Source organism: Bos taurus, chromosome 8 (genome assembly GCF_002263795.3).
Source record: "Bos taurus isolate L1 Dominette 01449 registration number 42190680 breed Hereford chromosome 8, ARS-UCD2.0, whole genome shotgun sequence".
Taxonomy (NCBI): domain Eukaryota; kingdom Metazoa; phylum Chordata; class Mammalia; order Artiodactyla; family Bovidae; genus Bos; species Bos taurus.
In genome coordinates, this window is record NC_037335.1 from 87,049,751 (window position 1) to 87,077,703 (window position 27,953).

Consider the following 27,953-nt stretch of genomic DNA (forward strand, 5'->3'; position numbering starts at 1 on the left):
CAGAGGGGAGAGCTCCAAGGTCACCATTCTGGATTTACTTGATTCCCACACATCTGACCTACCTTCCTTTTCTGGATTCAAGTGCAGGTCTGCAGTTAGAAGCCCAGGACAGCACGGAGTGTGGAAAGTGAAAAAGCCCAAGACGGAGAGACGTATTTAAAGGGGAAACAGCAGATATGGAGAGAAAGCAGAAGACAAGTCTTACCAACTGGAGTCCTTCCTGTCTGCGCTGTGTCTGCAATTAGGGAAGTGGGCCTTCTCCTCCCATTTCAGCGAACCAGCCAGAAAGCAGAAGTGCAGATCCCCACGCAACTGGCCTCGTTCACTTGCACAAATGGACCCCCCAGGGACATGGAACCCACCAGAACAGAGCGCGCCAATGGCTTAGCCTGCTTGTGTTGAGCCAGTCAGGAAATTCACTCTCCCAAGGGTTCTTACTGAAGGAACTATGTCCTGAAGTGCTAGGTGTGTGTTAGTGTTAGTCACTCAGTTGTGTCTGACTCTTTGTGACCCCAAGGGCTGTAGCCCACCAGGCTCATCTGTGCATGGGGATTCTCCAGGCAAGAATACTGGAGTAGATACTGCTGCTGCTGCTGATTAGTCACGTCAGTTGTGTCCAACTCTGTGTGACCCTATGGAGGCAGCCTGCCAGGCTCTTCTGTCCACAGGATTCTCCAGGCAAGGGTACCAGAGTGGGTTGCCATGCCCTCCTCCAGGGGATCTTCCAGACCCAGGAATTGAAGCAGGGTCTGCTGCATTACAGGCAGATTCTTTATGCTGAGCCACCAGGGAAGCCCACTAGGGTGGATAGCCAGTCCCTTATCCAGGGGATCTTCCTGACTCAGGGATTAAACCTGGGCCTCCTGCATTGCAGGATGGTGAAGATTCTTCACCATCTGAGCCACCAGGGAAGCCCCGAAGTGCTAGCTGGGGTATACCAAAGTCATCTTGGTTGTTTTATACTTTAAACAGCCCCTGCATGCATGCGTATGTGATAAGTCACTTCAGTCATGTCTGACTCCTTGAGACCCAATGGACTATAGCCCACCAGGCTCCTCTGTCCATGTGATTCTCCAGGCAAGAATGCTGGAGTGGGTTGCCATGTTCTCCTGCAGGAGATCTTACCAACCCAGGAATCGAACCTGCAATTCTTAGGTCTCTTGCATTGGCAGGCAGGTTCTTTACCAGTAGTGCCACCCGGGAAATCCCTTAAACAGCCCTGCTGCTGCTGCTAAGTCACTTCAGTCGTGTCCGACTCTGTGTGACCCCATAGACGGCAGCCCACCAGGCTCCCCCCTTCCTGGGGTTCTCCAGGCAAGAACACTGAAGTGGGTTGTCATTTCCTTCTCCAATGGATGAAAGTGAAAAGTGAAAGTGAAGTCGCTCAGTCGTGCCTGACTCTTAGCGACCCCGTGGACTGCAGCCTACCAGGCTCCTCTGTCCAGGGGATTTGCCAGGCAAGAGTACTGGAGTGGGGTGCCATAAACAGCCCTAGGACATTATAAATATCAAATTCCACCTGAACTCTGGATCAAATAAGAGAGAAATCCTAGGAAAGGACTTATCAGCAATCTCAGGATGCTAATTTCTGTCTGGAGATTGGAGAGGTGAGCAGATATGGTCTTTATGGCAGGAAGGCCAGAGTTCAGCGTCAGAGTACCCATGCCAGCCATCTCTGACTCTGCTCTCAGACCTCCTGGCAGACAGCCACCTGTAGTACCAGCAGGAGACACAACTTCACAAAGGGCCTTTTGTGAGGTCCTTCAAGTTGAGACAGGCGGTGCTTTCCAAGGATCTACCAAACACCCACACACTCTGCAGGAAGCACAAATTTGAATGTCTCACTCCAGGCTGTGCCATTCCCTTCACCTGGAAAAACAGGTGGAGGAGCCTAGCCAGGCTTCACCCAGAAACAGGTGAGGAAATATCCTTGGAAAGGCAAGATGGAGAAACACCCTCTCCAGACACTTGAAGTTGGAAGGAGTTCGGCGGGTGGTTTACTTGGGTGAGGCCAGGACACTCACAAGGATGTGTTCAGAAAAGTAACAGTAGCCAATCTGTACCTAAAGCTAGCAAAAATGACAGCTCAATGCAAAAAAGCATTACCATTTTACGAGTGATAAACCCAAGGCACAAACAAGCTTAGTGCTGACATCTGATGACTGTGAGATGGATGATGACAAGGATGGCAAGCAGAAGCAGCTCCCTTGCAGGGTGTCGGCTGACCTGCACAATATCCCTAAAGATAGTGGCTGCTGTAATCCCCAACTCACACATCTGGGTATTGGGCTCTGAAAAGTCAGTTGCTTCTCAAAACACGCACAGGTATTAGTGGGAGAGCCAGTGTGGGAAGCCAGCCCTTCTCTTAGCTACTGCCTTCCGGTCCTCAGCTGAATGTGAAAAGATGCTTCTATCAACACATCCAAATGCAAGCTCAGGGCTTTGCAACACGAGCATCACCAGCAATTTGCAAGAATTTTGGCTTAAGAACTCCATCCATGTAACTGCTGCAGACAAAAAAACTAAGCCCTTTCAGACAGTTCTCTCCCCTCCTCATTCCTGAAAATAATGTATCACCAATCTCATGCACCTTATCTTCTAACCTTCCAAACACATCCACTTTTCAATCAAAACCTAATCACACCACTTTTCTGCTAAAGATTCATCACTGTCTGCTCTCTGATCTCAGGATGAACACCAATTTCTTAGCATCCACATCAGTTACCCTCAGATCTTACTACCCTTGGCTTTCTCTGTACAGCATCCTGGATGTGCTCAGACCATCCACCTCCCCTCAAGATACCATGTGCCTTTCTGTTGTAATACTGACCACAGTTCTGACTTAATTTTAATTTACCTTTACTTAAATGTGTGTGATTATTTGATGAATTCCTATCTTGAAAAATGCGGGCTGAGATATCTATTCATCCCTCTCTCTCTTTTTCACTTTTTAAATGAACTTTTAATTTTATGATATATTTAAATTTACAGAAAAGTTGCAAAGATTGTACAGAGAGCTTTCCTATACCCCTACATCCAGCTTCCCTTATTATTAACATCTTACATGAGTATGGTACATTTTTCACCATTAGTGAACCAACAATGACAAATTATTATATTATACTTCATTATTTTCTTTGGGTTTCCTTAGTCTTTACCTACTGTAACTTTTTTAACTGTTCCAGGAACCCAGCCAACATATCATATTATACTTAGTTGTTATACCTCCTTAGGCAATTGTTTGGCTACAACATGCTCTCAGACTTTCCTTGTTTTTTATAATCTTGACAGTTTTGAGAAACACTGGTCAAGTGGTTTGCAGAATGTGCTTCAGCTGAGGTTTATCTGATGTTTTTCTCATGGTTATTCCGGGGGTTATGTGTTTTGGGGAGGAAGAACACAGACGTAAGTTGCGTACTATCAACACGACTTGTAACCACTGATGTTAATCTTTGATCCTTGGCAGAGGTGGTGGTTGTCAGGTTTCTCCACCGCAACATTGCTCTCCCACCCCATCCCCTTTCCATATCACTCTCCTTGGAAGGAAGAATTTCTGCATGACTTGCACTTAAGGACAGCTGAGATACCTCCTTGAGGGGAGAGTATCTATATCAATTGTTTGAAATTCTCCTGCAGAGTAGATTTGTCTATTCTCTCCATTTATTAGGTAAGTATGGATTCGTGGATATTTATTTTTTTATCCATTAGGTTGTAATCTAATGCTACTTTATTTTGTGGCTTAAATTACTCCAGCCTGGTTATGGGAACACTTATAACTGGCTCCCGTGTTCCTCTGACACACCTGCATCACTGTGGGGCTTTTGGGGGACTTTTTTTGTTTTGTTTTCTTTACCTTTGGCATGACAAGCTACTCCAAGCTTATCTTGTTTGTTTTTTGTTCCTATCACAAAATCTGTGGTTTGTATTCCTTTTTATTGAGGATCTGGGCACTCAAGATCTGGGCACTAGGCATGCTTGCTGCTACCAGGATGTCACTGTTCTAGACCTTGTTACATGACAGAGCAAAGAAATACATGTGTATACTTAACCTGTATATGTAATACATGTCTAAAATATTTCTGTATATATCCCTCTGTATCTGTATGAATCCACATGAGAGTTTCTACTGATGTCTCTCCATCCCTCTGTTTTCTGGAAGAGAAAATTTTTGAAAATTAATATAATCTCTTCCTTAAGTAATTCACCAATGAAACCGTCTTTTCTGGGTGCTTTTTTGGAAGGGAGGTTACAAATTATTGATTTAAATTGAAAAGACATGGATATTCAAGCTAGTTTTCTTTCTATGAGTTTCAACGGTTTGTGTCTTTCAAGACAGTCTGTTTCACTTAATTTACCACATTAGTGAGAACCGAATTGTGTTATCAGATCAGATCAGATCAGATCAGTTGCTCAGTCGTGTCCGACTCTTCGCAACCCCATGAATCGCAGCATGCCAGGCCTATTTCATTATTGTCCACTTATCCACTGAATCAGTGACCTCTTTTTTATTTCTGATATTGCTAATTTGTGTCTTCTCTCTTTTTTCCTGTTTACCTTAACTAAAAGTTTATTAAGTTTATTGATCTTTTTCAAAGAACGCATTTTGAGTTTTATCAACTTTCTCTATTGTCTTCCTGTTTTCAATGTCAGTTATTTCTATTCCAATTTTAATTATTTTCTTCTTCTTGCTTTAGAGAAATGTACTCTTTTTTTCTGTAGTTTTGTCAGGTTGAAAAACAGTTTGCTGATTTTATATTTTATTTTTATCTAACATATGCACTTAATGCTCTAATGTATGCACTGCTTTTGATGCATCCTGTGAATTTTGGTTAAGTTGTATTTTCATTTTTATTCAGTTCAAAGTATTTTAAAATCTATCTTCAGACTTTTTTCTGAACCCACAATGTATTTCAAAGTTAGTTGTTCAATTTCTAAACATTTGGGGATTTTATAACTTTCTGTTACTAATTTCTGGTTTAATTCCATTATGTTTGGAGAACATAATTTGCATATTTTTTTCATTTAAATTTGTTTACGTGTTTTTCAAGAATTTGTTCTGTCTTGGTGAATGTTCCATGTGAGTTTGAGAAGAACGGGTACTGGCACACAAGCAAATATCAATAAAACTAATCACATGAATTTTTTTGTTTCTCAAGAAGTACATGCATATATTAATAAATATTATGTATGTACTATACTGGTGAGCAGTAGCATTGTTTTAAAAATAATATAAATATCTTAATTTAAAATACTCTATTACTAAAAAATATTAACCATCAACCATCAATGAGTCATAAAGTTTTTGCAATAGTAACACCAAAGATACACTGATCATAGATCACCATATCAAATATAATAATGAAAAAGTTTGACATATTTTGAGAATTACCAAAATGTGACGCAGAAACATGAAGTGAGCAAATGCTGTTGCAAACACTGCACTGATAGAATCGCTTGACATGGAGCTGCAACAAACCTTCAATTTGTAAAAAGCATCAATACCCATGAAGCACAATAAAGTGAAAATGGAAGTGAAGTCGCTCAGTCGTGTCCGACTCTTTGCAACCCGTGGACTGTAGCCCACCAAACTCCTCCATCCATGGGATTCTCCAGGCAAGAATACTGGAGTGGGTTGCCATTTTCTTCTCCAGGGGATCTTCCCGACCCAGGGATCGAACCTAGGTCTCCCACATTGCAGGCAGACGCTTTAACCTCTGCACCACCAGGGAAGCCCTTAAATGCAAGCATACAGTCTCTCAGAAAACCTCCTACAGAGACACAGAACTTCAGATCCAGGTACTAACATCAAAGATTTCAAGGGAGGAAAGGCAATAGTGAAGTAGCTCAGTCGTGTCCGACTCTTTGCGACCCCATGGACTGTAGCCTACCAGGCTCCTCTGTCCATGGGATTTTCCAGGCAATAGTATTGGAGTGGATTGCCATTTCCTTCTCCAGGGGATCTTCCCAACCTAGGGATTGAACCCGGGTCTCCCACATTGTAGACAGACGCTTTACTATCTGAGCTATGGCTTTTGCCCAATAAAGCGAAGTGCAACAAAATAAGGTCTGCTTGATTTTTTCCATTGTTGAATTGGATATCTTATAAGTATCAAGTCGATGAAACAGTGCTGCTCAGGTCATATATATACTTCTGATTTTCTATCTACTTCATATATCAATTACTGGCAGAGGTGATGGAAATTTTCAGTTGTAATAGTGGACTTGTCTAATCTCCTTTCAGTTCTGTGTTTGGCTTATGTATTCTGATGCTTAAACATGTGCACACATGTTTAAGCCTGTTGTGTCTCCTTAGATGGTTGATCCATTTATTATTATGTAACATGCCTCTTTCTTTATCTCTGATACTCTTCCATTTTCTGAAATCTGCTTTGTCTAAAATTAATATAGCTACTCTGATATTCTTTTGATTAGTGTTAGCATGGAATATCTTTCTCCATCACTTTACTTTTACTTTATATGTGTTTTTACATTTAGAGTGGGTTTTTTGTAGATAGTAGATGTGTCTTGTTTTTTAAACCATTCTGACAATCTCTGTGCTTTAATTTGTAGGCTTATACCATCTGTGGTGGCTCAGAGGGTAAAGCGTCTGCCTAGAGTGCGGGAGACCTGGGTTCAATCCCTGGGTCGGGAAGATCCCCTGGAGAAAGAAATGGCACCCCACTCCAGTACTCTTGCCTGGAAAATCCCATGGACGGAGAAGCCTGGTAGGCTACAGTCCATGGGGTTGCAAATAGTGGGACATGATTGAGCGACTTCACTATAACATCTGCATTTAAATTGATTATTGACTTAATTGGATTAATATCTACAACGCTTGTATCTTTTTTTTTTTTTTTAACTCACTGCTGTTTGTTGTTTCTTTTTTTTCCTCCTGTTTCAGCTTTCTGTGGTTTTAATCAAGCATTTTATATCTTCTCAGCATGTCCTTTAAAAATTTTAGTGATTGTCCTGTAGCTTACACTATACATTTTAAAACTTAAATTCCATCTTTAAATAACACTATACTGCTTTACACATACAAGGACCTCATAACAGGGTATTCTCAATTCCTCCATCCTGTCTTCAAGACAATGCTGTCTTTCATTTTGTGTATCCATATGTTATAATAATCCAATATGCTGTTACTTCTATTGCTTTAAACAGTTACCTTCTGACCAATTATGATTATGAAAAGCAAAATAACTTATTTTTTTCCTTTTTCACATAGATCCAAGCTTTGTACCTATATCATTTTCCTTCTACTATTAAATAGTAAGAACTTCTTTTAATATTTGCTGTAGGGGCAGTCAGCTAATGGTGATTTTTTTTTAAAGTCTTTATTGAGTTTGTTACAATAGTATTTCAGTTTTATGTTTTGTTCTTTTGGCCATGAGGCATGTGGGATCTTAGCTCTCCTACCAGAAATTGAACCTGCATCCTCTTCATTGGAAGGTGAAATCTTAACCATTGGACTACCAGGGAAGTCCCCGAATTTTCTGTTTTTGAAAAGTCCTTATTTATCCTTCTTTTGAAGGGTAAATTTGATGGATATAATATTCTAGGTTGTTGCTTTTTTTTCTCTTTCCTTTCAACACTTCATATCTTTCACCACACCATTTCTCATTTGCATTGTTTTTGATGAGACGTATGCTCTGATTATTATCCTTATTCCTCTGTAGGTAAGAGTTTCAGTTTTGTTTTTTCAACTGGACTCTCCTACAAGTGTATCCTTTATATTTGAAACAAGCAGTCCCTCACCCTCCTCATTTACATGCCAAGCCAGTGTTCCCCAGTCATCCCAGGGTCAGGTGCCAGGCAACTAGGAACAGCCTGTATGCACTAGAGTCCACTGAGATTATTCAAACTAGCCAATTCCAAGCTTACCTACTCTATCTCATTTGTTCTTTCCCACAGAAACCACAACCAAGGCTCTTGTAAGCATTTTCTTCTCTCCCTCTGCATCCTGGCAAACCCTGGCACTTCCTAATGTAGCCCTGCATGGTATGCTATAGCTCCTATTTCTAGGGATCTATGGGTATAAAGGTCAGTTTTCATTCCAATCCCAAAGAAAGGCAATGCCAAGAATGCTCAAACTACCGCACAATTGCACTCATCTCACACGCTAGTAAAGTAATGCTCAAAATTCTCCAAGCCAGGCTTCAGCAATATGTGAACCGTGAACTTCCTGATGTTCAAGCTGGTTTTAGAAAAGGCAGAGGAAACAGAGATCAAATTGCCAGCATCTGCTGGATCATGGAAAAAGCAAGAGAGTTCCAGAAAAGCATCTATTTCTGCTTTATTGACTATACCAAAGCCTTTGACTGTGTGGATCACAATAAACTGTGGAAAATTCTGAAAGAGATGGGAATACCAGACCACCTGATCTGCCTCTTGAGAAATTTGTATGCAGGTCAGGAAGCAACAGTTAGAACTGGACATGGAACAACAGACTGGTTCCAAATAGGAAAAGGAGTTCGTCAAAGCTGTGTATTGTCACCCTGTTTATTTAACTTATATGCAGAGTACATCATGAGAACGCTGGGCTGGAGGAAGCACAAGCTGGAGTCAAGATTGCCGGGAGAAATATCAATAACCTCATATATGCAGATGACACCACCCTTATGGCAGAAAGTGAAGAGGAACTCAAAAGCCTCTTGATGAAAGTGAAAGCGGAGAGTGAAAAAGTTGGTTTAAAGCTCAACATTCAGAAAACGAAGATCATGGCATCTGGTCCCATCACTTCATGCAAATAGATGGGGAAACAGTGGAAACAGTGTCAGACTATTTTTCTGGGCTCTAAAATCACTACAGATGGTGACTGCAGCCATGAAATTAACAGATGCTTACTCCTTGGAAGGAAAGTTATGACCAACCTAGATAGCATATTCAAAAGCAGAGACATTACTTTGCCAACAAAGGTCTGTCTAGTCAAGGCTATGGTTCTTCCTGTGGTCATGTATGGATGTGAGAGTTGGACTGTGAAGAAGGCTGAGTGCCAAAGAATTGATGCTTTTGAACTGTGGTGTTGGAGAAGACTCTTGAGAGTCCCTTGGACTGCAAGGAGATCCAACCAGTCCATTCTGAAGGAGATCAGCCCTGAGATTTCTTTGGAAGGAATGATGCTGATGCTGAAACTCCAGTACTTTGGCCACCTCATGTGAAGAGTTGACTCATTGGAAAAGACTCTGATGCTGGGAGGGATTGGGGGCAGGAGGAGAAGGGGACAACAGTGGATGAGGTGGCTGGATGGCATCACTGACTGAATGGACTTGAGTCTGAGTGGACTCCGGGAGTTGGTGATGGACAGGGAGGCCTGGTGTGCTGCGATTCATGGGGTCGCAAAGAGTTGGACACGACTGAGCGACTGATCTGATCTGATCTGATGGATATAAAAACTTTTATCTTCATGACAGTTATTTCTGTGTCTGTGTGTCTTACCATGCCCCAGGTACCCTTAAAATAAGGTTTCTAGAGATAAAGCCAGAGAAAGTGGAGACCTTCCTAAGACTGTGACTCACTGAAATTTCTGTCTTTCAACCTAGTCCACAATTGGCCTCACCAAAATGATCATTTAAGAGTTCTGTCTCTTTAGGGCTCCAATAGCTTCTGCTCTAGGTAAGCAGGATTTGGTGTTTCTGGAAGCACGAAAAATAACATTTGGTCCATAAACATTTCTCAAATGAATAATGAATGAATGAGTGAGATGTAACTGCAGTTTTATCCAGATGGGTGCCCTAATAGTTCATCTCAAATCTACAATTTCTAGGTGCCAATATGTCCTAAGACCTCTGTTTCCCAAATCTAAAAAAGTATCACTGATTCTCAATTAGTCCAGCTTTGTAATAGTCTAAGAATAAAAGTTGACAACACTCCAACAAGTTCTACTTGTTGGAGCTGAAACTGGAAGATGGTGTCTCTTTTCTTTCACCCTTACCTGGTGTCTGTCTTATTAGAGATGGCCCAAAAATATTTGTCAGATAAATAAATAAATGAATAAGTAATAAGATATGATTACTCCTTAACAGATGATCCATGTGCATTTGTCAAATGAAAGAATGAATGATCAGATATGATTTTTCTATAGTAGATGGTCTATAACTACATCATACCTATGAATTTATAAATGAATGAATAAATGATTCAGATGTGATTATCTGATCCATAAACATTTGTCGAATGAATAATGAATGAGTGAGTGAGTGAGATGTGTGATTGCAGTTTTTTCCAGACAGGTGACCCATCTCAAATCTAAGGCAACCCACAGGTACTTCAGGGTCCTAAGTCTGGTCCACCCAATTTCACTCTAAATAACTAGAGAACCCAACATCCTCTGACATACAGTGCATACCCCTTCTCTACTTTCTCCCCAGGAACTCTGAGACCAGTCCTAAACTACTTCTGCCTCAACTGACTGTCTTGTTTTTTCATGCAGATCTGGAATGCAGAAGGAAAAAAAAAATTACTCTTCCCCAAATATGATAGTTAGAAAACCTTCGTATGTCCCATTTAGATACTGTCCCGTGTTACTTGCATGCATGTGTGCTAAGTCACTTCAGTCATGTCTGACTTTTTGCAACCCTGTGGACTGTAGCTCACCAGGCTCCTCTGTCAATGGGATTTTCCAGGCAAGAATACTGGAGTGGGTTGCCATTTCCTCCTCCAGTGGATCTTCTCAACCCAGGGATTGAACTCACGTCTCTTAAGTCTCCTGCATTGGCAGGTGGATTCTTAACCACTAGCACTACCTGGGAAGCGCTGGTTAATTAATAAATCATAATCTTGTGGCAAATTACAGGGACATTGTGGACCTTATTGTCTTAATTCCCTTCTTTTCCTTCTGCTTAACCATTAAAAACATTTGAGGCCTAAACCAAGAAAATTACAATAACTCTGCAAAATTAAGGGCCTTGTGCTTTGAAAGCAATGTTGACATTTCCCTTTTACCTGAATAGTAAGATCAAGCTGCATTTTCCATGCCTTATTTTAGGCAGAACCTTCTTGTAGAGTCACAGAAAGCCTTGCATTCTTGGGGTGGAGAGGTGGTCTGTGACATGGTCACGGGACCCAGCTCAAGACAGAGTCCCTGGGTCCAAACACTGACTCCACTGCTTTTAAACCAGGCAGCTGAGCCTCAGCTTTCTTCATTAGCAAAATAAGGATCATGTTGGAACCCACTTCCAATAGCGGTGTGGAGATTCCATTGTCAGTGTGTATGAAGTGCTCACAGTGCACGGCCTGGCACTTGGGACACGCCCCAGGTTGATAATGAGGGTGGCCTAGTGGCAGTCAGGGTAACAACAGCGTGCACCTTCACTCTTGGTGGAAATGACTTCCTTGGGTAGATTTTCTCATCCTTTCACTTCTAGGATGGCATGTTCACCTGTCTCCATGGTTCTGTGGCTGTCAGCAGGCTCAGATGACACCGTAATTACACGTGTTCCCCTAATGCTAACTGTGGTGGGAGGGGGATAACTCTATTATTATCATGCTTTTTTTTATGAAAGGAACATTGAGGTGTTTAGGGGTGAAATTTCATAACATCTGTAGTTTACTTGGAGTGCACTTCAGAAAAAAATATGGCAAAATAGTACCACAACTAAGCTTTGAGTATATGCATAATACACGGGTGAGCATATTAGAAAATATTCAAGATAAAAATGTAAGTTTTTTCATGCAAAAATTTTTTTAAAAAAGAGCATAAAACCCATCTTGCATAATATGGGCTTTAAAGACAAATTTTAAGCCTGTCCCTATCAACCACCACTTTGACGGCATGAGGGTCCATGATTATCCACAAGGACATCTCTGGGCTTTATGGATCTTACTGGAAAAAGTGTGGATTTATGGGTCTTACTAGGGCTAACCAGGTGGCTCAGATGGTAGAGAATCCGCCTGCAATGTGGGAGACTTTGGTTCCATCCGTGGGTCAGGAAGATCCCCTGGAGGAGGGCATAGCAACCCATTCCAGTATTCTTGTCTGGAGAACCCCATGCACAGAGGAGTCTGTTGGGCTACAGTCTATGGGGTTTCAAAGAATTGGACATTGAGTAACTAAGCACAGCACATGGGTCTTACTGGAAAAAGTGGGGATGACCACAGCCTGCTAGACCCAAACACCCCCTCTCCAAGCACATAAAGTGATGGAGCGTATCAAAGAATAAGGTACAAGAAACTTTGAAAACACAGAGCCTGAAACAAAATATTCTCTATTATGATGTTACCTAAAATATTTTGTTCACAGAAACCTCCAACTGTTAAAATGACTACCATTTTACCCTCCAAGGAACAGATGACCTTTATCACAAGAATTGTTTAGGTTCAACATTTCCCACCTAAAAAATAAGTTCTGCTCCCCCTAGAAGATGCCCTTCTCCTATTGGCTGGGTGGTGCCCACCTATTTAGGCAGCACTGCTTATACTCATGCTAATTAGCATTTTATTTTATAAATTGCATCTGGACTGGGGGAACTATAAATTTCTGACAAAAACCAAATCTTTGGCCTGTTTCCAGTGGGACCCTGAAGCTGTCTTGAGTATTGTACAAGGAGAGTGCTGGCTCCCCAGGCATGTTCCAGGCGTGGACCTGTCTTTTTGCACCTAAGCTGTATGATGCAGTAAAGACATCACTGGAGGAAAACGCTTGTTGGCACCCTGCTGTGCAGAGGGGTTTCTGTCTGACAGCCTCTGAGTCAGCCTAGGCCAAATATGAGCTGTGATGACTGAGGGTCTGAATACAGTGAGACACAAGGACCTTCTGGTGGGTTCATATTACTGTATATTATTACCAGCTTCCCACTGTGCACCTAGCTGGGAGGGAACTTGGCATAAAATCAGTCCCTGGTTATGATAAAGATATTTACTTAAAAATACTGGCTATGAAAAATTAATCTCTCATAAGAAAAACACTAATGTAAGAATCTGATTCTTATTTTGAGAAATCACTAGGTTTGCTATCAAATTTAAACAGAAATGACCTTGGCGAAACGTGAGGATGTTTTCTGTTTTTAAGATTTTTTTGATGTGGACCATTTTTAAAATCTTTAAAGAATTTGTTACAATAATGCTTTGGCTTTTTGGCTGCACAGCATGTGGGATCTTAGCTCCCCCACCAAGGATCGAACCTGCACCCCTACACTCGAAGGCTAAGACTTAACCACTGGACTGCCAGGGAAGTCCTAGTGTTAGGACTTTAAATTCTGATGAATTAAAAGGATTCATTTGACCTCTGAACCTGTTCACCAATGTCCTCCTGGTACCAGAGTAGTGACAGGCGCACGGTAGGAGTTCAAGAAAAAACCTGCTAATTTAATAACTATACAAAATGCAAGGCTAAGGAGATGTTCACTGGATTATAAAATAGTCCATTTGTTTCAAAACCATGTCTCATAAAACAATCACATTTAACTGGGTTTTAAAAATTATTTCCCTGATTTGTACAAAAATGAAATAAAACAGTCATTCCTAGTTATTTGTGGTAATTATGTTTTATAAAGTTGCCACTAACACTGAATTAGCAAATATTGAACCCATTGCTACAAGGGGCAATACATGGCTAAGTTCCTAAGAGTCTCATGTTATCTTTTCATTAACCAAATAATACATAACCTTGTTTTCTGGATGTTCCTGTTTAAAGAAATCTTGTATTATATATATATATATATAGTTGATTCATTAATATTGAACTCACAAAAAAGCCCTATGACCCATGCCAAAAGGAAACTTACCCTACACACGTGTTTTCCCTGTTAAGGTACATCACAGCCTTCCTGTGCACAGCACGTTAGCACTTCAGCACTGTGTTTGGGGATCAATTTAAACTGTAAAATCATCAACAAAAAGCACAAAAAATACACTACTCAACTGATGTCAAAAAGAGCACCATTCTTAGGGTGAGCTGAGACTAGAAGGCAGAACTTCACCTTTTTCAGCCTAAGCTAGGGACAAGCACATCAGATGACTGAAGTATTCTGCTGCTCTGCATGTGTCCACAAAGGGCCACAGAAGCATCATGGGTATTGATTCAGGGGTCACAGAAAAAATTTGGTGAGCAGGCAAATTTACAAATATGGAACCTGTGGAAAGCTAAATATAAGTCTTAGATTCATTTTTTATTCACAAGGGGGCTCAGTGGTCACAAAGTAGATGGGAAAGTACAGGCTACTGTAAAACATCAACACAAGGGTTAAGAGATACTAATATTTGGAAATTTATATCTCAATTCATCTCAGCTCCCTCCTGATAACCACATTTTCCTTTTTTTGCTGGCTCTCGAATAAGATGTGTCTTGGGACTCTCAAAAAATGTAAGCAGTAATTACATTTACTAAAAATCAGTCTACTGTGTAAAAAAAAAGTCTGTCTGGTTTACTATCGTAGGTGTTGATGTTTGCTGTAGATGAGCTGTACAGCTCACATGTCATAATCAATGCCATATACACAAGGCAATGCAGCAAATAAGTAAGGGAATAAACAGACTTTGCACTCAGAGGGCTCTGCTGCTCACCAGCTCTCCAGCCTTAGGAAGTTACTCTCCTCAAAAAGGGTACAACTTCTACTTTATTTGGGATGCTCTTCTTTTAGAGGAAAGAAAGGGAAAAAATGGTAAATCAGCAGTGTTTGTTAATTATGAGTGATGTTGCACTTTTCTGAAGTTTTTAAATGGTTGCAGTGAAGAATAAATGAGATCATATCTGATCAAGTCCTGGTGCTGGGCCTGCTCCTTCTTTCAACTTGACTGGAAACAGCTTAAGTGCAGAGAGGGATCTTGGCTACTGCAATAGCCCCAGCACCTAGCACCGTTCCTGGCTGGTGAGAGGTATTCAGTGAATCAATATAATGAACAGATCAAGAAACCAGCCAACAAAACAGCCTCGGTTGGACAGGTAGATTGGAGAGGCTGGCAGAAGCAAAGAGTGCCACATGAAGTTTTTTGGTCATTCTGAAGTTGTTTTCTGTGTGTTTGTTCTTAACTGTTCCTGTAGAAATGTAGTTGCTCCATAAAAATGCCAAACATGCTAGGTTGTCATATATGATAAATATCAAAATATCAGATAGCTTGGATGTTGATAGAGTAAAGATGTCACAATTCCCTTCATTCTAAAATCACCCTCTAGAAAAAACAAGAGAAATGCCATGAAACTAATAGACCCCACTCACCCTGAACAACAATCTGAGGGGAGCAGGAAAATGCAGCAAAGTTTTGTCCTGGGAGCATGAATTCCTTTAAGGAAGATGGTCAAGGAAGCAGAGGTGCTTCTGCAGACCCCAAAGCCTGCAGAGATGGGGCTTCTACTGAGCAGGTGGAGGGCAGCCAGCCATCCCCTGGGGGTAGAGAGGAGATTCTGAATGGCTGGCAGCCACCCTGAAAGAAGTAAAGGTTTAGCCAATTCTCTCCCTTCCTTCCTTCCTTTCTTTCCTTCTTCCTTCCTTCCATTTTCCTTCCTTTTCTCTCCTCCCTCTCACACACATACACACACACAGAAACACACACAGCATTACTGAAAATGAGGAAAAGATTCTGTTAGGCTAGAACACATCCTAGGCCTCTCCCTGACATGATTCATTTCCGAGATGAGGAACTTACCTTGTGTCTGTACAGTGACACTAAGAGGAAAAAAAGGAGAGAAGCAACAAGAGAAACAAACAGCACACAAAGAACACTGGCTGGAAAATCGTCCCAAGGGGCAGATGAAATCACAGCCACACATACCACCATGGAGCCAAAGGACTTAACAGAACAGCCACTGTTAGAAACAGTAGCTCTAAATGGAGACACAAAAGGCAGAGGATGAGGTGGGGAGGCAAGAAAAGTCATGGGAAATAAGCCAGCAATCAGGGGGAAACACAGGAAAGAAATGATGTCTGTTATTTCCAACAGAAAAAAAAGAGAACAGATACTAACACTGTGAATAAGACCATGGACAGGATGGAGTAGCTTGAAAAGAATGAAATGAACAAAGAGTGGAAGAATACAACAGAAGAAGACTAGAAGGACAGAGGAGAACCAAAGTGTGTAAGATTGACATTCCTGAAGTAGAGAATTTAAATAAAGGGGTGGGAAAGATGTTTAGAGTTTCAATTAAATTTCAACTTCCCCTGGATTCTCTTATCCAGGATCTTAGGAAAGGAAGGAAAGTTCTGGGCTTTAGACTTCTTGTCAGCCACGCTCCAAGCAAGCAGACAGAGGGCAGATGTTCCCAGAGGGGTCGGGCATGTCTAGACCAGAAACAAAAGGTTCAGCTGGGCTAAGGGCTGGTTACAAACATCACAATTTCAGGACAGGGACTAAAATTACTGTGGGTGGTAGACAGGTTCTAATGCTTCTGCCAAGAGTCCAAAGGCCAAGCAGGCCCATTACACCTCCAAGACTGCTTCAAAATCACTCCAGATGCTTCTTATTGTACAGATGGGGGTGGGAGGACAGAGGTCGGTACAGCAGCCTACAGAGTCTAAAGTCTGAGGGCCTGTGCTGCTGGCCCCAGTGTTGGGTGAGCACATAAAATCACAGAAGAATGTTTTCAGCAGTAAGTTCAATAGCAAAGCTCTAGGCAGGAACAGTGATTCTTCACGTGGACTCAGGTAACAACCAGCCGGGTACCTTAAGTACTGGTGATCGTGCCTTAACCCAAACTCAGAACTTCCAGAGGTGGGGCCGAGATAGCACTGTCTGTTTAATTTTCCAAGTGATTCTCGTGAGCAGCGGGGACAGAGAACCACTATTCTAGAATCATTGCCTCTGTACCGAAGGTTCAAAACTGGCCCAAACAGAGCTGGCTGATGACGTGAGCAACAGCTGGGCTACCGAATGGAAGAAAAATGGAAAGAGTAGAAAATTCAAAGGTTTACACAGAATTCTAAAGAAGAAATAAGAAAGGCACTCAGGAAATCATGTTTAGTTCAGTACAGCCTCCGCACACACTGATTTTTAGACATACTGATTGTGCTAACTCAGCGATTCAGGTAGAAGTGTCTTGCCCCCAAGTCCTCCTAGCCCATCGCGCGTGCGTGACGGCCGGGGGCGGGGTGGGGCATGAAGTCCGCCTGGGAATCCACACGTTTTGCCGCGCTTCCTGATGTCGGGCTGAATCATGAAAGGAAGTTCTATAATTCGCAAACCCGTCCAACTGCTTCACTTGTGGTGTTTTATCTCTCCCGAAATTGAGCAGCACAGGAATTTCAGAGACAGGCAAATGTCACGTCTCTCTTAACGCCGCCCAGAATGAGGATGAAGCAAAGATGGAGCCTGGGGACCGGGCAGGTGCCCAGCTGGGGTGGGTCCCCCGCACAGGGTGGGTCCCTCCGCCCATCCCCTCCCCATCACAGGCTCCACGGGTGCTGCCTGCCACAGGATGCACCTGCCTCTCAGCCCGCCTTGCCCTTTCCACTGCCCTCGGAGCTCTCAAATGCACGTGGTCACGTTCCATTCCCAGAAGCGAGTCTTTTGTTTTCTTGTATTGGCAGGAACAGAACATGGTCATGTGATCAGCATTGCAGTATTCCTCATTTTGCCTTGAGGAAGAATACATTCCCTCTTGAAATCTTTCTTTTAAAATGGACAGACTTTGGATTCCAGGTATTTTGAGGAAATGGCATTGGATTTTCTATTTTACTGCAGAGAAGTTAATCAGTACTAAAATTTTCCCCATTAACTCTAAATCCTCTTGAACAAAAAACGAGCCTATTCTTTCAGAAACTATACCGAACCAAGCGTGCTTAACTCCAGGATATATTACTTAGTATTCTCCAAGACGGGGTTCCCATTAGACTGCTCCAAGAGCACAACTGGGAACCATTTCAGGCCCTATGTGAGTGACCTGTCACTAAACTAGACTGTCATGGTGTGTGCACGTGTGCATGTGTGTGCATGCACATGTATGTGTGCTGTGTGTGTATCTGTGTGATGGAGGTTGCTGTGTTGGGAATGAAAGGGCCAGACCTGATTCTTGTGGTCTCATCTCAGGGATGTGGGCATCCTGCTGACACCATCACCTCTGAGGCTAGAGTCCTTTAAAGAAACAGGAAGCACCCAGGATCCACACATGGAAAAGAGTGCAACAATGCACTGTTGACACACAGCAGTATCAAGACTGAGGAACGGTGTGTGGGGGATAGAACCTTGTGTCTCCTCACTCCCCAGGAAGGACCCCATAGGGCTCAGGTATAACACAGAGTGGTTAATCTGTCCCCAAACTATATTGCAGTGGGGATACTAGTTCTACTCTGCCCCACACAGAGCCACCTGCCACATGAGGCTAGTGACCCCTGAAATGTGGCCACTGTGATCGAGAACTGATTTTTACATTTTATTTCATTTTAAGCATTTGCAGTATAAACAGCCATATGTGGCTGGTAGCAATGCTCTGAGCAGCACAGTTCTAGATCCCTTCCAGGGAAGCTGGAGAGAGGCCACGTGTCCTCAACTGGGCAAGATGTCAGAGGTGAGCAGCAGGCAGTTCCTCCATCGGACCAATGCGATAGGACTGCAGGTCAGCAATGGGAATCTCATAAATTCACCCCAAGGAACACACTGTGTGGTCCAGACACCTCTCCCTTCCAGATGTTTTTTCTACTTGGGCCAAGCTTGGGGCTCTAGGTTTTCTCTTAATTAACAAGAGACACACTTTATTCCAAATACCTAGCTTACTGTATTCAAACTATATGTGACATATTGAAATGTAAGGAGGGGACATTAAAAGTCTCTACACATGCGCAGAGGGCCCCATGCTGGAAGCATAGAGCTCACAACAATGTCCTCAGCATGGTCTCCAAACCAATGTAAAAGTACACGACTGGGGTCCAAAATAATGCCATACTGTGTTTTAGAGCTTCAGGGTTAGAGTGCTGCCAGGACCCCCTGAGCTGGTTGTCCTTGTCCAGTTACTTGGGGACAGGAGAGAACACACCATAAGAGCTGCCTGTTAAAACCCAGCAGGGTTCCCCAGGGCACCACCAAAGAATAGACACACACTTGCTTCAGAGTCAAGTGACACTTGGGCCAGAGCTACTCTTTCTGTGTTGTTGTTGTTGTTCAGTAGCTCAGTCACATCTGACTCTTTGCAACCCCATGAACCACAGCATGCCAGGCTTCTCTCTCCTTTACTATCTCCCAGAGTTTGCTCAAACTCATGTCCATTGAGCTGATGATGCCATCCAACCAGCTCAGCCTCTGTCGTCCCCTTCTCCTCCTGCCCTCAATCTTTCCCAGCATCAGGGTCTTTTCCACTGAGTAGGCCCTTCACATCAGGTGGTGACCAAAAGACTGAAGCTTCAGCTTCAGCATCAGTCCTTCCAATGAATATTCAGGGTTGATTTCCTTTAGGACTGACTGGTTTGATCTCCTTTCAGTCCTAGGGACTCTCAAGAGTCTTCTCCAGCACCATAGTTCAAAAGGATCAATTCTTTGGTGTTCAGCCTTCTTTATGGTTCAACTGTCACATCCGTATATGACTACTGGAAAACCATAGCTTTGACTATACAGGCCTTTGTTGGCAAAGTGATGTCTCCACTTTTTACTACGTTTCCCAGGTTTGACTCTTTCTGTGACCTTCCCATAAAGTCTTTTAATATCATTTTGCCCCTGACAGACCCTCCTTTTCAATCCCCAGGCAACCAGAGGCTACATAGCTCCTTGACTATCTTTACCCAACCATGACTGCTCTGCAGAGCACCTACCTGTCTGCAAGCCAGTCTGCTGAGAGCTCTGCACAGAGTGTCTCTGGAGCCACAGTCACTCTGGGGGAGGTCTTTCCAGCCTTGTTTTGGTGATGAGGTGGCCAGGGCTGAAGCAGTTTCAAGGAATGATGGAATTGGGCACTGCCTGCTGCTCGCCTCTGACACCTAGCCCAGGTGAGGACATCTAGCTCAGGTGAGGACACCTAGCCCAGGTTGGGTCCTGGGACCCTTTGCTGCAGTGTTTGTACCTGGACAAACCTCTCCTTAAGCAAAAAATTACAGAGAAGCTGTAAGGGACTAAAATAACTGTGTGCATGTGCAGTTGGGGCAAATTATGGATGAGATACAAAAAAGACCTACAAGCCTCAACCATCACTTTTGAAGTGCCAGGAACAAAAGCTGTGGGTTGAAAGCAAAAGTAGGGTACTGTGCATGCGCCCTGCACTCAACACCACTAAAGGAATGGGCAGCGCACCTAAGCCACCCCTCCAGTCTGACCCCTGGACCCACCCCTACCCTCACTTCATATAAGGAAGTAAAGCACTTTCACTAGGGCAGCAAGCAAGGAAAACTGTTCCTTGTTTTTACTCCCCACTGCTGTGGGTGCCCCAATAAAGCTTCGTTTGAATTTCTTGTCTGGGCTCTGACCACTTTCCATTGATTAAGGAGGCCACAAACCCTGGTCGGTAACAGAATCAGAGCTATGGGCTTGGCTTGCTCCCATCACCCACACCGCCTCCCAGACAGACTTTCAGAGCTGGACATTTATAGGTCACAGTCATGGTCCTAGAAGTTTCATTACACAATATAAATGTGAGTGCACGTATGAGCCCCTGGGGCTTCCCATGTGGGTGCTGCTCAGTGCTCCCACGTGTATGCCTGGATGGACAGAGTCAGTACCAGGAAGCCCAGAACCTGGGAAGCCAGCCCCTGGGAAGTCCCTAAATGGTCCACACAGAGAGTGGCCCCTCCGTCAACATCTGCTGTAGCCTTCAAAGCCCAGCAGCCACAGCCACCAGGAAACCCAGGCCCCAGCTCTTCACCCAGAGCAAGACTATTTACATCCTTCTCATGAGAAAAAAACCATCTCACATGAAACAGGCAGACAAAACACTGTCTGAGAGTAAATAAGGCCAGTGGACTTGGAGTAACGAAAAACTGGTCTGAAAGATAATCGTTCACATTATCTTGGGTAAAAAATGTGATGAGTGGTTTGTCTAATTGGACCAGTGCACACATTCTTTCTTGGACAATCATTTCAGGTGCTCTCACCTCCTACAAGTCTCACAGCAGGGTGCTGAGAGCACATTCACATTCTCACTCATGCTTCCCAAACTTCCACAGGCCTCCAGATGTTATGAGTGCAAGTTTCCAAAGAGTAGAGTGCTTGAAGCATAAAAATATGTGAGTTCTCTCTATCTCAATCATTCTTCTCTCAATCAATCTCTCTCTCCCTTTCCCCCTTCTCTCTCTCTCACACACACAAAGTGGGGATGTACCACCTAATATGCTCAGAGTCTCTTCAATCAGAGGCACACATAGCTGCCACAATACCCAGTGTACCAGTAAAATCACATTTGGTGGAACTGTGTCAGGCTATGCTTGTGTGCTATACAATCCCACAAACTAATTCTAAACCAGTGGTTCTCAACCTTGGCTGCTGCACTTGGTGCCAGAGGGGTGAGGAGACCTTAACAATAAATATCCAAGGCAGGTCACATGCCAGACCACGTCAGAAACCTTGGAGGCAGCCTGGGCATCAGTGAGTGAGACAAGCTCAGATGATGGATGTGTACAGGCATGTTGCAAACCTTGGCTGTACATCTCTGGGCAAACTGCCCAACCTCTCCAAACTTAACACCTCGGAGACAGTACGGTCCCAACAGCCATAACTGATACTTTGTTTTTGAATTAATTCTTTTTCCAGTCCTTTCCTACTTATCCTCCAGCCCCATAAACAAACCTCATCATTTCATTACAATCACTAAAACATCTGTATGCAAAGTAAAAATGCACATTTCACATTTTTTTCTCCAAACCAATTCCCCTGCTGCCCTCACTAGATAACTGCTGCTCACAGTTTGGTGCCTTTGCTTTAGAATCTCTCTACATATTTACACACACACACACACACACACACACACACACACAGGTATAAGCAGACCTGCATCTTTTTATAGCAAATAACATTCCAATGTAGCCTACATTGCTATGTGCATGCATTTTTAAAAATATAGTGACATACTACATCTTGCTTTTAACTTGAACATTTTTATATTTTACTTTATAAGATTCCACATTTAAGAAAAAGACCACATATGATTCCAGTATATGGAGAGACTACAGTTCATTTAATCAAGCCTGATACAAATTTCTTTCTTCCTTCTTTCTTTCCTATTGCAAAATAAAATGTTGCAATGAGTTACAGTATGCATATATATATTTCCCCAGTTTTATCAATTTATGCATGTAATAAGTTCCTAAAAGTGAAATTGTTGAGTCAAAACACATGTGTGTTTTATATTTCCAAAGACATTACCCAGCCGCCTTGCAGGTGCTGACCTGTGGGAGTGTCCCTCCCCACGTCTCACCATACAGTAAACCCTTAAAGCAACGTGAGCTTACGGAGAGGCAAAGCATATTCTCATGCTTTTGGCTCATTTGCATTTTGGGCTGCTTGTTTGTGTCCTTGACTGATCTTTCTACTGGAATGTGTTTATTTTTCTCATTGATAAGAACTCACTACATATGAGGGCTTCCCTGGTAACTCAGATGGTAAAGAATCTGCCCGCAATGTGGGAGACCAGGGTTCAATCCCTGGGTTGGGAAGATCTCTTAGAGAAGGGTATGGCACCCCACTTCAGTATTCTTGCCTGGAGAATCCCATGGACAGAGGAGCCTGGCAGGCTACAGTTCACGGGGTTGAAGAGTCGGACATGACTGAGCAACTAAGCACAGCACAGCACTGCCTATGAAAGCTACTAATCCTTTACCACAGACCTTGAAAATAAATGTATCTTTTGTGTTTTTCTTCCCTCACTTATTTATATTTTCCCTTTGTATAAGGACTTGTTTGCAATTTTAGAAAATCATACTCATCAACCTTTTTCTATTATGGTTTCATATTTTCTACCATATTTAGAGAGGCCTTCACTCCAGTTATTTTATAACTCAATTTTTTTCTTCTAGCACTTTATATTTTTATTCTTTGTTCAATCCAGAACTTATTTTTGTACACAGAGCAAAGCTTTATTTTTCCCAAATCATCAGTCAACTTTCTCACGACCAATAATTAATAACCTACGCTCCCTTTCCTGACTGATGGGAAAGGCCACCCTTGCTTTGCACCAAATTCCATGTGGAGTTTGCGTCTGTTGCCCCACGTTCCTTTGCAGTTTTCCCTTAAGATCTTGTGGAATTTGTCTCTCTTCATCATTCTTACTTTTCTTTTTTTTTTCCTTTGGGTCTCATAGGTTTCATTTTTTTAAAAAATAAAATTGCCAGTCTAAGGTGGAAGGAAGAGTGTATTGTGAACATTTTAACTTGCTTAGTTTTATGTGTGATGTACATCTTGTTTCATAACCTTCTGTGCACAGAGCTCACTTTGGCTGGCTTGAGAAATCTCTCCATCGTGATAATGGAGAGCTCCTTCATGCTCCTCTGGCTACATAGCAAGTCCACGGTGTGGGGTGGGGGGGGGGGGCGGCGGGGTGGGGGGTGAGGTGGCAGGCTCCACTTAACTACTTGTTGTAGGAGGAACTACTTCCCTTTGCAAATACATATGTTGAAGTCCAGACCCCCAGTACCTCAGAATGGGATGTTGGAAATCAGGCCTTTACAGAGGTAAGTTAAAATGAGGTCATTAGCATGGGACCTAATTCCCTATGACTGATATCCTTATAAAAAGAGGAAATTACAGATACATGCACAGAGAGAAGAAGATGTAAAGATACAGAGAGAAGACGCCAACCATAAGCCAAAGAAAAAGGCCTCAGAAGAAACCATCTCTGCCCACACCTTAATCTCAGACTTCCAGCCTTCAGGACTGTGATGTGATAAATATCTGTGGTACTGTGCTCCAGGGACCCTAGAAAACTAATACACCATTCCTCTATTAATGAATGTGGATAGTTTCCAGAGTTTTCTGTGGAAAATGGATAAGCTAGAAGGAATATCTTGCACATATTTTTGCAGGTATTGGCTTCTTGGGGAAACATGCATGACTTTTCTATCTTCTTTCTAGAAGGCATCCTTCCCCTGCAGTTTTCAACCTGCCTTCCTTTGACTCTAACCATTGAAATCCCACCTGCATCACAAATATTTCCACCATGGAACAGAACTTCCCTTGAAATTTTCCTTTATCTCCTGCTTCATTCTGATCTTCAGGACACCATGTATGCCCCCTCCCAACCCTCTCAACAATAACATGTGCAGAGAGCAGTGATTCTATCCTGTGTGGGGACAGTGGCAGAGATATCAGCCTGATATCTGAGCAGACAAAGGCTCAAAGTATCCTTTTACACCTTACTTAAATCTTCTCACGTTACTTTAGTTCACTCTGGGTGGTAGATTTGAAAGTCAGCTCAATCTCAGTTGGATAGCAGCATGTGCAAAAGCATCAGACATTCCCACGTTAACCTCACATGGATTCAGGAATTTTGCATCCTATTCCTACTGAATTTGCTTAATTTCTCAACGCAAACTTGTGAAGATAACAAGTTTTCTAAAACTGCTGGTAAAAGAGTGAAATCGACATGTCAAACTGGGCTTCTGTCCTCTGGCTGCCTCCACTGATAGGACTTTAAATCTTAGCACCAGGCATGACAGCAGGTCCCTTTAGGCTCCTCATTAGAGAATTGGATACAGAGTCTAATTCTGGATTAGAAACACCTGGGTCTTAGGTTTCAACTTGCAGCAGCATTGCTTAGCGGCTGGACAAGTCCAAGTGACATCATCTTTCTGGGCCTCACTGCTTCTCAGGGGGTTGAATTAGATGGTCCCTAAGATCCCTCCCCCCTCTAACATACCAGGCATCCTTATACACACTTCTAAGAAACATGATTCAGGACTAGCAATTGCCTAATGATCAGTAGAGACTTGACAATGCAGCCCTTTCTCTAGAAACAGTTCCTGCCTAAGCTGTAGAAGGGCTAGCTCAGCTCCCAGAGCAATAGGGAAGATGAAAGAACCCCCAAGTCTGCCTTTCACGGCTGCTCTAGGGAGCTCCCCTTCCTCCTCCTTCCTGTTACTTCCTTCACAGCTATGACCATCAGCTGATTGGTGTGGCTGAAAAAAAGGAAGTGTTGGACTTCCCCTTCAAGTATAAACAGCAGTTAAAAATGCAGAGAAAGAAAAGAAACAGCACTAAAAACAAGAATATAGAATATAAATCCATAACCATGCTGGAGCAAAGGAAGCAGATTGCTAGTGGAATGGAAACTCTCACTACCCTTGAAGGACTCAAAGAAAGATGGGCTCAAACTTAGGAAACCACAGCCTAAGTGCAGGCAGTTGGGGATGGCTACAAAGAGTCAAGGGCGTGGTGCCTTGGAAATGACATAGCCTGGGTGGAATGGGGTGGGTGAGGACAAAGCCTGGGTGGGATGGGGTGGGTGAGGACAAAGCCTGGGTGGGATGGGGTGGGTGAGGCGTGGGAGAAGCAGAGTGGGAAGCAGGCAGGCAGCCAAACCCTCTCCACACCTCCTCAGCTGCTGGCACCCCTAAGAGCAGCAGAAGGCCCTCCGCAGGAAAGACGTGCATTTGGAGAGGCAGAGTATGGCCACATCTGCAAAGAACAGAGAGTGCCTGCACCCCACACCGTGGTTACTGGCTCATCCTGTCCTGTTCACATCTCACGCTCCTCCCATCTCATGTGTGTGTGTGCGTTAATCGCTCAGTCGTGTCCGACTCTTTGCTTCGCCACCAACTGTAGCCCGCCAGGCTCCTCTGTCTTTGGGATTCTCCAGGCAAGAATATTGGAGTGGATTGCCATTCCCTTCTCCAGACCCACCTCATGGGTGACAGGTAAAAAGAGGGCCATGCAACATACACAGCCTTAAAAACTAACTCCAAAGGCATCTCTGAAATAAGACCAGCACACATCCTAGCACAACAAGAAAGCTAACCCCACAAAGGTAAGGAACCAAATGGGCAAACAAATGAGTAGGTGTCAAAGGAGATAGAGCTCACGAAGCATGAAGAGAATGTCCATGCTGGAAGCAGTAACAAAAACAAGTATCTGGAAGAGCCTAAAGTATCACTTAAAAAATAAAAGAATTAACTACCTTCCTTCCTTGCTTGCCCGCCTATTTGCTAAAATACAAATGACTTAATAGTTGGACTGAAAAACAGGATGGACAGGGCTGAAGATCTTTCTTGAGCAAATGATCAACTTGTCAGTTCCATGAAGTGCAATGAAAAAGGTAAAAGAGAGGGAACAAATGAAAGAAAAAGTGCATCCCCTGCAGCTTTGTATATAATATCAAAAATTAGAGAAAAATCCTAAATGTCTGTCAATAAGTAATCATATTTTCTGCTCTGGAATAAGACACAAGGATCACTGATAAGAAGAGCTCCCTCAAGCCTGTTGATTAAAAAAGTTAGTTGCAGGATGACACTGGTATTAAGAAGACACACACACACACACACTATATCTTCTAAAAATACACACATATATATACACACATGAATGCACAGGATGCTAGATTAGAACACTGTACATCAAGCTGCCCTCCCTGAGTTGGGGTGGGCTGGGGCGAAGGGTGGTGGTCAATGAGGGTTCCAGTGTCACCTGTCATATCTGAATTCTTCGCCAATGGGTATGTACTCAGACATCAGTTATGCAAATCAACACCTTTCAAAAAGAAAATGATAGAAAGTTCTCCCATCTTGGAGGTCAGATAAAAAAGCTTCAGAGACAGTACTTACTCATCTGTGACCTATTTGGGACTGCTATTATTAGTCTCCAGCCAAGACTACAGGGCAGACTCCCAGAGCTACCCACCTGGGAAAGACTGTGACCGTTATGCCAGTTCTAACCACAGGCCAGGTACGATTACTGCATATGTTGTCTCCACCATGCACCACAAGGAAATCCCCTGTAATCCTTCCATCTACAAAGACTGAAAGAGTAGCTTGAAAACAGTGGGATTTGAACCCGATGAGACTTCAGGCCCCGTACTCTCAACCACTGTTGATAAAAAATATTCAGTGACTGAAGCATTAGGGCAATCAAGTGATTCCAATACTCTTAGTGTTTGAGATGAAAATAAACTTAGCATTCTGCCTCCGTCTAAGCAAAGCCTGAGGATCTTGTAAAGGGGCAGCAGGTTACCCGCTTTTCCCCAAAGTAGACCTGGGGAGCCCCGGTATACAAGATGCTCCAAGAACCAGTGTATCCCATGATCACACGGGTGTGAGAGTTTAGTGACATGTGCCCTGACCATGCACACCACCTGTACAAACGCCATGAGCAAGCCCAGGACAATGATCCTGCTTACTCAGCTTTATTCTGTCTAAGAATAAGGAAACAAGGAAACGTTAAGCAAGGAAAGCTTCCTAGGAAATACCATTTAAAACTGCATAGCACCCACTTCAGAAATCAAGAGAATTGAGGCCAGTCATCTGATTTTTAAAATCTGTGGAGTCCCCATTCCCAGGAAAGTACATATTCCCATTAATCAAATAATAAAACATCAGGGTCAGAGCAAATACAGAGGTGACACTGAGACTGATTTAAAATATAGATGCTAACTGCTAAATTGGAGCTAAGAATAATCTTTCACTAAGCATGATTCAGAATATGCCCCGAGCTGAGAAAGTATAAAAATTCCAAAAACTACAAAAAGTAATAAATTACACAAATAAGCAAATAACCATAGAAATCAAAAGTTTGGGGGAAATGTTTTCAACAATTATGACAATGGATTTAAAAAGTACATGAATGTTGATAAGAGTTAAGACTCCAAAATGCGTACAGGACAGCAACTTGCAGAAAATATATTTAGCTAACCAACACCCCCAAATATGCTTCAGTTATTAATAGGTGAGTAGCAAGACTGAAAAGAAACTGTCAGACTGATGCAAAGAGGCAGGGGTTTCTAGAAAAAGAAAGAAATGGAACTCATAGAGTGCTTGATATATTTGCCTCAGTAGGAAATTGAGTCCGAGTTGGGAGGGGGGGATGCAGTTTAGCTTCATGTCAGAGAATTGGGGAGCGAACCACCGCAGGCACAGGACCAACTGAGAAGACACAAAAATGAAACAAGAATTTACCCCATGAAA

The 27,953-nt window shown here is 42.9% G+C and overlaps 1 protein-coding gene across 4 annotated transcripts in view; it reads right to left on the minus strand.

Annotated features, from left to right (window-relative positions):
* Window positions 1-27,953, minus strand: part of SYK (spleen associated tyrosine kinase) — a 108,046-nt gene that overhangs the window by 74,311 nt on the left and 5,782 nt on the right. The window contains exon 2 of one of the 4 annotated variants that reach the window (XM_059889078.1): window positions 63-27,911. The exons of the other annotated variants lie outside the window; for them this stretch is intronic. The gene's annotated coding sequence lies outside the window, so the exon portion shown is untranslated. The remainder of the gene's footprint in view (window positions 1-62; window positions 27,912-27,953) is intronic. 4 annotated transcript variants of the gene reach the window in all.